The following is a 9,856-nucleotide window of genomic DNA, read 5'->3' on the forward strand; positions in this document are numbered from 1 at the left end:
CGGCGGCTCCCAAGTGTAGAGGCCCCGGGGATGGCGGGGCCTCGCAAGCGGACCGAGACCGGCTCGCGGGCCCTTTGCACACCTCGCAGGCACGCGCGGCAGGGACGCTTTTCCGGGCTGCGGACACTCCCTTCTGAGCAGCTGTGAGCCGAGCGCGTTTTTCCCCCTGAAACGAAGGGACACCTCTCCCGCCCCCCGCCTCTCCCGTACCCCCCCACGTCTTTTACGTCTGGTTTCTGCTGTGGTGAAGGCTGTCAGCGGTAGGAGGGCACCCTAGTTTCTGTCCAGAGCTGTGAGCCCAGTGCTCTGCACGTGCGCGGAAATACCGCAGCCACTGGGAGTTTAGACCTGCTGCAGCGACCGGGGCATCGTCCCTGTGGACCCCTGAGCGTTGCAGTCCAGCAGCGCTCTCTCCTTTTCTCCCTCTCACTCTGGTGAAATTTGCGTGTAACGTGTATGGATGACCGCAGCCAAGTCGCCACACCGACACCCAGTACTATCTGGATTTGCATCCTGGGACAGCAGTGCGACTGCCACAGGCAACCAGAGGGAGAGAGGGTGTTTTCCTCTGTGGGCAGAGAACACCTTACTGTTATTCACTCTCATTGCCTGTGCTCGCGGATTTCTTTCTGTTACGTCAAGTAGGTGATGCTTTATGCTGTATGCTTCTAAATGTATTACAGCTAGTGGCAGTGAATGCCAGCAGGCTCTATCATGCAGTTCCGCGATAGTGATTTCTTCTACAGATCTGTTTCCGAGGAAATGCCCAGGATTAAATATTAAGCAGTAGAATGCAACTTTTCCTCCCCTCGGGTCTGTACCCTTGAGCATTGTTTCAGGTTCCATAAGCCACTTATGTTGCCCACGGAGCACATCTACTTATTATAAAGAGAAGTGGGGATTTGAGAGTTATGTGGTTCAATCAAATGAGAATCTAGGCACTAAAGCTTACTTTGGGATTTGAACTTTCTATCCACCTTATTAATACCGTCATAATTTTTATGTTTCTTCGTAGACAGAGTTATAGAGAAAGCAGGCATCAAGAGAAGATGTTAAACAGATGTAATCTCAGTGTAGGATTGTTTTTAAGCCGCTTTCTCTGTGAAGGTATGAAAGCACCATATATATCTCCCACGTGGTAATGTCTCATCCGTAAGCTAGAAGTCCCCAGATTTCCCGGTGGATGTGCGATGGCAATGAATATGTTTAGAATTTTGAGAGCACAGGATGGCTATTGTGGTGAAACAGTCGTATGTATGTTTATTGGATTTAGAACGTGTGTCTTACCCATTATCAGTTTCAATCACTGTCAAATACAGAAATGAAAAATAATACCTCATAGGGAAATGTGTCGGAAATTTAAAAATTAAAGTATCGAGTGATTTGTTTATGTTGGCTGTATTTTCCACAGAGAAGGTAAAAAAAATCTAAAAATTTACAAATCCCCTCGATGTGAGAGCTTAACTCTACCAAATCGCGCTAAGAATGTTGTTTCCTTTTCCTTTAAAAAATGTATTAATTTTGAATTAAACATCAATATCGTCTAACTCATGAATTTATTTTTAAGTAGCATCAAGCAGTATCCTTCATCTGTTTAAGTGCTAATAATTTAAATCATACAAAACATCTTTTTTTTCTGGTAAAGTGAAGCAAATCATGGATCTTTTTCCTACAAAATGACCTCAAGGATCGTGTGCCTCTGCAAGAGAAATGCCATTGGTTATACTAGTGTTGGCAATCCAGGTGTTAAGTTGGGTTCTCTTTTGTCTCAGCATCCCTCTTGGGGGAGCCCATCTCGTCTTGGATATGCTGTAGTATCTGGACGAGAGAACCTTGCTGAGCTCCCTGCATGGAGGACCTCAGAACAGCTCACTGTCAGGACCCCTGAGGGATCACCGTGTGCTCCCTGGAGGAGTATTTAGAGATTCTCACTGCCGGAGGGCAGGACAGGAGAGGTTGGCAGGGTTTAAGTTTAAAATGCTCCCTGGAGATGCTGAGTCCTCCTCTGACCTCACCATCTGCTCCAGGGAGGGTTGCTGCAGTCACTGGTCCAAGATACTTTCAGGTTTACCTTTTTATGGAAAGTGAATATATGAAAGAAAATGTTTTTGTCTCAGTAAATTCCAGTGTCCTCTAGCTTCCGTTTTGCTCTGTGAGAAACTGTCTAAATTGACGTTTATAAAATTTCATAGAATACTGTTTTGGTTTAGGAGGAAGTGGCCATCCATCCTTCTTCAGAAAGTATATGCCAAACATTTAAGGACAAGTAAAATCCTGAGTAACAGATTCCAGACAGAAAATCCTAAGTGGGTTAGAGCCAGAAATGCTTCATTGTAAACTCCGTACCCACTTACACTGTTACCAACAATATAACCATTTCACAACAGTTTTAAATTCCTCTTTGTAAGAAAATGAAAAATGGTCAAGACTGAGGGTCAGCAAACTTTCCCTTAAAGGGCAGAATAGTAAATGTTTTAGGTGCTGCAGGCCACGAGTCAATATTGATGATATTATGCGTACCTGTGTAACCATTGAAGGGTAACCACTTAAAAAATGGAAAAGCCACTCTTAGATCCCCAAAGAGCAGAACCCAGTGTTGGTTGAGGTTTGACCCAGAGACTGTAGTTTGCGCCTCTGATCTAGACCATAAATATATGTAAAAAAGTCAAAGAGACCTCTGGATCTACCTCAGATCTTGTTGTGTTGGCGTCCCTTCAGTTTAGACATGGCCCTTTCTGGGAGCCATGGGTCCTAAGGGATGAGAAATATCAGTCACCATTTCAGGAAGAACATCAAGTCAGGATATACATATTAGAAAAGCACCTAAATACTGGATTTGATGACCGTCTCTGTCACCCTGCCGTCGGCCCTGGCTGCGCTCGCTTTGCATCAAATTACTGGGTCCAGAATCTTGGTATGTGATTTGCAAGTGGAGTAATGACACCGTTAGTTGATAAATATTGGAGTATGTTCCTTTAGAAGGCCGCCAGGAAGATGATTACTTCCCTGTGGAAAGAACGCAGACATGTTTGGTATGTGTTGGGAGATTTATCTATAGCAGGGCAGCGTACTTTTTCATTCAGTGACTCAAACCTGCTTTCATTCTCTAGTTAAGCTTAGTTTTAAGGAGCACAGTCTAGTGTTCGGGCAGTGAGGATGGGAAAATGTTTGACATAATCCTTGCTTTCAGATCGAGTGTGGAGATGCCAGGATATTTCTAATCTTATTATATCTTGATTTTTCTGCCTGTAACTCAAACATGGAAGCATTCGGCTGTTGGATAGCATGTTCTGATCTTCCAGTTTTGAAACGAATGCATCTCCTTGAATTTGCTAATCACGAATTAATCATTATAGTTCATATAAGCAAATGCGTGGCTGTAAGCTGGTTATGCGACTTTCCCAGTTGCCTAAACTTTCCAAGACTCAACTCTGTAAGGAAACAGATAATAACTACTTCATAGGGTTGTCATATGTTGAATGACGCCTGTAAAGCGCTCAACACAGTTCTCGATAAATAACTGTTTAATAAATGGTAGCTGTTAACGATTTTCACTCTAGATCCAGTTTTTCAGCTCGTCCCTTCCCCAGCTCCGCCTACATAAGAGTAATCCATTGAATCCACATGCCACATCCCTGTAAGTGTGCTGTTATTTGAAGATGCAGCATATGCTCTTTTAAAAAATCAGTAATTAGTTTGTTTCATTTTTTAGATCCCATATATAAGTGGTAACATACAGTATTTGTCTTTCATTTTCTGTAGTGAATTATTTCACTAAGTGTAATGCCCGCCAGGTCCATCCATGTTGTTGCAAATGGCATTATTCCGTCCTTTTTCGTGGCTGAGTAATATTCCATTGTGTATATCTACCGTATCTTCTTTATCCATTCCTCTGTTAATGGACACTTAGGTTGCTTCCATATGCTCTTAATCATTTTGTCAAAACAAATTAAAGCCAAATAGTGGACCACATTTCGCCATGTTTTAATCAGATTTTCCTAGTCCTGAGGCGATATAATTCAGTTTCTATACCTTCCTATATTCTTGCTCGAGTAGGTCTTAAAATATTAACAGTACTTTTTATTATAAAAGCTGTTTAAAATTTCCAAGGTCCTTTCCTCTTTAATTTCACATGAGTGCCACAATACCCATTTGAAATAAGAAAGGCCTTTCTACCTCAATTTTTTTTCCAGCTTTATTGAGATGTAATTGGCCCATAACATTGTGTAAGTTTAAGGTGTATGATGTATGGATTAGATGTACTTGTAAATTGCAGAATGATTTGTTCCTCTATTGAAAGTCTTTGTGGTCAGTCTTCAGATCACCCAAACGTGGGACCTTTCAGTCCACACGGCCCGCTTACTCTCAGCACCCTCTTGGGCCGGGGGTCTGTTCCTCAGCCAGGCTGGCCTTTCCCGTCCAGGAGGGAGGACACCTGTGCTCAGTAGGGTCTCTCTCCGCATGCCTCACTCTGTCCTGCAAATGGAAATACTTCCCAGCTTTGAGATGGCAAGACAAATCTTACTTCTTAAGGGAAGACCTCTTTCACCTCCACAGCTGTACTTTTCCTTCATAGAACATGCACAAGTTTATAATTACTTATTTGTAGTATTATTTGATGAACAGCTGTCTTATCTCACTAAAGTCTAGCATCTATAACTAGCAGAAGCCTTCTTTCTCTCTGTATCTATCTATCTATAATATATATATGAATTATCTTTCATTTTTTAATTTCCAGAGAATAGAGCACGTGTATATTCATCACACTCAATATTTTTTTTCTGTAACCAGGATTTATTATGTCAGAATGGTGACATCTTCAACTACTATTTAATAAAATACAAGCTCCGTTGAGATGGGCATTTCTGATATTAACAAAGGCAGAAGATGTAGCAGTAAATTATAACGTCTCTTTGTGGGAGGGTCAGCGTTCACACATGGACATAATAAAAGGATTGAGAACACTGCTGTTGGATTACCAATTTCATAAACCCCAAGACACTATTGGGTTGGATTCAGGGCAAGATTGAATCCTTTAGCAAGTGTCTCAAAGGTGCTGTTTAAAGTCAGTATCATAGACTGTAAGTAGACGTTTGTGATGCTGAAATTAAATTTAAAAACCAGATGAGAATGCTCACCAGGACCTTCAGTGTTGAATGTAACAGCTCATAAGTGTTGGACACTTACCATATGTTCCGCAGTAGTGGTCCTAAAAGCTTTGTACTTGTTAACTCACCTAATCCTCACATCCACCATAGAAGATAGATTTGTTCACTATTCTTATTTCATAAATAAGGGAACTGAGTCTTCAAGACTTTAAACGCCTGCCTCAAGCCACTCATTTGTCAATCATCAGAGCAGAGATTTGGACCCAGATAGGCTTGTAATGATCATATTATGTGCTTTTCCCCAAACAAGGACTTAAGGAGCTTCTCCTTTCCGATTTTCCAAAGACAGTTTAGCATGGAAATGGGCAACATATATGTGCGTTACTACTACCATCTTTGTTTTTGTTTTCACGTGCTTGCCAGGTGCTTGTGGCATGTTTTTACAGGCGGTTTTATTCAGGAACAGGACCTCTACTAAAGAAAATCAGAGCCTCAGAAATTCTGAGCAGTTTATGTAGTTCTGGAAGCGCTCTGGGCCGCTGTGCTCAGGGTAAAGGACACACAGGGCTGAGGGACTCATTGGTGTGATGAAGCTGCTGCCGAGAGCTCCTTTGAAATGTTTGTGATTGTGTTTCCAGAGCTGGGGCAGTTTACTTAGGAGGCTGTCTCATGGCAAGCTGGACACAGCCAGAAAAAAAATACCATGATGTATCCAGAGTGGTACTTTGTCTAAATCCGTGTCACTTGTGAGAACGTGACTGTCACCGTTTATAGGGCTTGGATGAGTGAAGACACTGGCTTGAGAAGACTGACCTTCACCAACTGGAAGGGGGTCCAAGCAGGAGGCCTCTCTCCTCCAAACCCCCTAAACTAGTCTCTCCTTTGGGGATGCAGACTTTGGGAACTGGCGATTGTGCTGTTGAAAATGGAGAGGTAGTTAATGCTTCACAGCCGCTCCAAATAAAGGATGTAAAATTTTAATTTTCAGGTGTCATACATCGTAATTGCCTTGTTTTGTGGTGGGAGGTTTTAATTTTAATACCAGATGGACACAACCCAGCCTTGAACGTCCTTACCTCTCACTAAAATGGACCGTCCTAGGATTTATCGTCACGACGATATCTGCGTACTGTCTTCAATACAGCATGTGCTGGGATAATGGTTTTTACAGGATCTGCACCCCGGGAGCTGTCGTTGGTCAGGTTGATCGTTTGACATGTGTTGATCTTTTCTGCCTGAGACCAGTCCTTATTTTGAAACTCCTGTGTTCAGCCTGTCCCATCTAAGAATTCCCGTTTTCATACCTCGCTGGGAAGCTTCTTTACCTGCTAGCCAGCAGTCTCTGTAGTATCCTAAACTTCCTTGAAAGGTGTATAATAATAGCAGGAGCTCAGTGTCAGAATATGAATTCAGTTTTGTACATTCACATTTTGAAGATAAGGAATATCTCCGTAGGTATGGAGTTGTGAGAAATGCTGCCTGGATATTTCTGACAACTTTAAATTAAAAAATTCCCAAGTTTGAAAACAAACTCTGAACTTCTGCCGGTAACGTGTGATTGTTTGATTTTTGGTAGGGAGTTTGGAAACACGTGGAGGGAAATGTATTTAATTCATTCATTCACTTCTTTTCAAACATGCACACATTCACAGAGTGCATGCTCTAATCCAGGTATCTGGGTTAGGCACCAGTGATTAAAAAACGAAACCATAAAACCCCCACCATAATAAAAATAGCTGCGACCCTTTTGGGGAAAGGTAATTTGTGTAAATAAATGATCAGTTTAAATTCCAACGAATAGCCACCTCTAAAAGTAAGTAGGAAATGAACTGCTACTGGGAACATTTTTTTCACGTATACAGACTCAATTTTAAAATACTTCGTAGGGCCACACATATATAGAGGAGTTATTTCTGGTTTTGTTTCCAGGTGCAGGAAGAGGTGCACCTCTTGGGAGAGGTGGCGCCTGCTTGGGTTTGGCTGTCTGAGGCAAGAAATCCTGTCCGCTAAGCGGCACACTAAGTGCAACCTTAGCTTAACTGCTCGGATGCTGAGTGGAAACCTCTCCCCGCGCTGTCCCCGCTTCTTCCACTCGCCGTTTCCTCGTCCTCCCGCCTTCGTCGTCTTCAGCTACTGACTACTGTCAGATGTTCGGGACATCGAATGTGGGAGGCCTTCTCCCTAGATTCGTCTGCCACCAGCACGGCCCCAGGTGGCGCGGTTCTGCCTGTGAGAGGCGAGTGCGCCCATCCTCGGGGCGGTGCGTGTGGGGTCCTTCCTCTCCGGCGTGTGCAAGGCGAGACTGTGACCTGGGTTGAAAGCACTTGAGCTTCTTTCCATCTGGGTTTACTTGATGGTCAAGGAAAGCGCCTTTTTACCTCACCCCACCTCACCTAGGCAAACTTAAGACTAAACCTTCTCTAAATATTTATTATTGTCTGCTGACCTCTTTCAGGGATCCAAGTAGAAAGATCTAATGCTTAACCACCAAACACAGTTGTTAAGTGTACAGGGAAAGTGTAACACAGACTATGGTCAGTCCCACTATTTGGGAACAGTGGGAGACTGTAGTCGTCTGGGTTTATCCGGGGGGTTGTTACGGTCATAATGGGAAACAACAGAGTGTAATCACACACACAGCAAGATATTTGATGATAGTGTTTCATCGGTTGCCATTTGATAGATGAACAGCGTTGAATACATTTTAATCCAGTTTGCCTATGGCTTGATATGGTCTTTTTTGTCAGCTAAAAATTATTGGGGAAAAAAAAAAAAAACATGTCCAAAGTGTTTCATTTTGGGGAAAATTTTCAATCATGTTTCTCAGAGAAGCCTGTGTTTTCCTCACATGTAAACCGCATGTAATTTAAATAACGGGGAATTATATAATTGTCTTGTGTAACGCAACATTCTAAACAAAATTGCTGCCCCAAAAATATACTCTGAATAATGAATGAGTCTGGAAAATTCGGTCAGTGTGCATGGCTGAATTTGAATAATTTAAGCACGAAAGGAATTCTGCATATCAAGAAAATAAATCAAATATTGTTAGAAATGTTGTATGTGTATATTTGAGTCATCCTTTACTTTGCTTTTAAGGAGGAAAAAAAACCTTGAAAGTTATGGGATGACAAAATGAGGGGTAGAGAAGTATAAGGGGATGTTACCTGAATTATGTACGGTGTTTATGTAATCCGAATAGTAGCTTACTTCCCAACCTTTCTTTCATTTGTTGGTCACCCTCTGTGATTTCAGGCAGCTGGTGAAAAAATTTTCTTCCCTCAAAGAACAGGTACAACTGACAGATTATTGTTATCGCGACTGTGCTCTCTGGAGGCCGAAACATTTGACAGCAAAGAGTCTGAACGCACCTAAGTTTACCTCAAAGTTAGAAGAAGAGCAGTGTTGAGAATTGAGACACTCACTCAGAATGTCTACTGGCTTCAATGGCCGTATTGCCAGAGATTAATTTTTGGGGTACGGCTGCTTTGGCTCTGTAAATTCTCCTGTTCAGTGTAATGGAGCAGACCAGTCGTCGGTAAGTGTTTGCAGTATCTCCAATTAGCTTTTACCCCGAAAAGGGAAGAATCTGAAGAATGGGCTGCAGAAAGACGTGCGTTGGGTCCAGAGAGACGAGGTCCCAGAGGTAAAAGTGTTGCCTCTGGACCCTTTGCTGAGAGGTAGCAGGAAGCCTCTTGTGGTCACTGGTTAACCTTGCATACTGCCCCTCCTCCGCTGCCCTCCCCTCCCCCATTTATCCTGATCTCCTTTCATTTATCACCTCGTAATAAATTACAAAATGTGCATATATATTATGTAAACATAATATATAAATATGATAATACATGAATATAATGATACGTGCTTGTTGTTTGTTTCCATCTGCTGAAATGTAAAGCTCTTTGAAGGCAGGAATCTTCATCTGTCTCGTTCATTCATCTATTAAAAGTGCTCAGAAAGGGCTTGGAGCATAATAGTGTTCAGTAATTTGTGGCAAGACTCGTCCCCCAGGGGGAAAAGGACCCAAAGGGCGACCCAGAGTTCCCAAAGATTTCTAAGACAAATGTAAATAAGGAATTCTAATCATTTTGAATAATTTATTGGAATTCAGTGTGAGATTTTTGAGAAGACGATTATTTCCTTTCATGTACTGCTGTTTAATTTATATCTCAGCCTCCCTCCTGGGAGCATGTTGGGCTGATTATTCCAGGAAGTAAAGCTTAAAAGATACGGGCGCTTATTTTATTAAAGCAAGAGAAAGAAAAGAGGGAATGCATTGACTCATGGTTAGGGGATTTCTAGGGAAATGGCCATTTCTCTATTTTGTGCAAAAGAACTTTGTATTCTGTTTAACGGTTATGAATTGGTGACTGTTTCTGAGAAACTGAGTTCATTACAAAAACATGTCATTTGATTGATCTCAGTTGGAAGAAAAAGAATAGGGCATAGTGAGAGCATGAGTTAATTTGTCCTTTATTATATATTTAATTAAAATTTATTTATATTTTATTAGAAGGCCCTAAATCAGAGGCTTCAAAATTCCAATCTGTAGACCAATGCTGTTTCATAATAAAATGTTAGTGACAAAATGAGAAAAATTAGACTCTCCGTATCCTACAAATCAGTAATTTCTTTCCTAGGAATTTCTTCTAGGATAAATTAGAATTTAATTTAACTCTAAATCTAGAATTTTTACATAGACGTATAAATAATGCTACAAAGATATTCATCACAACATTTTGTTTGGA

At 41.7% G+C, this 9,856-nt stretch overlaps 1 protein-coding gene across 1 annotated transcript in view; it reads left to right on the forward strand.

Moving 5' to 3' along the window:
- GUCY1B1 (guanylate cyclase 1 soluble subunit beta 1) overlaps positions 1-9,856 on the forward strand; it is a 47,451-nt gene that overhangs the window by 867 nt on the left and 36,728 nt on the right. The window lies entirely within an intron of this gene.

This window comes from Orcinus orca, chromosome 4, assembly GCF_937001465.1.
Source record: "Orcinus orca chromosome 4, mOrcOrc1.1, whole genome shotgun sequence".
NCBI classification, from domain to species: Eukaryota; Metazoa; Chordata; class Mammalia; order Artiodactyla; family Delphinidae; genus Orcinus; species Orcinus orca.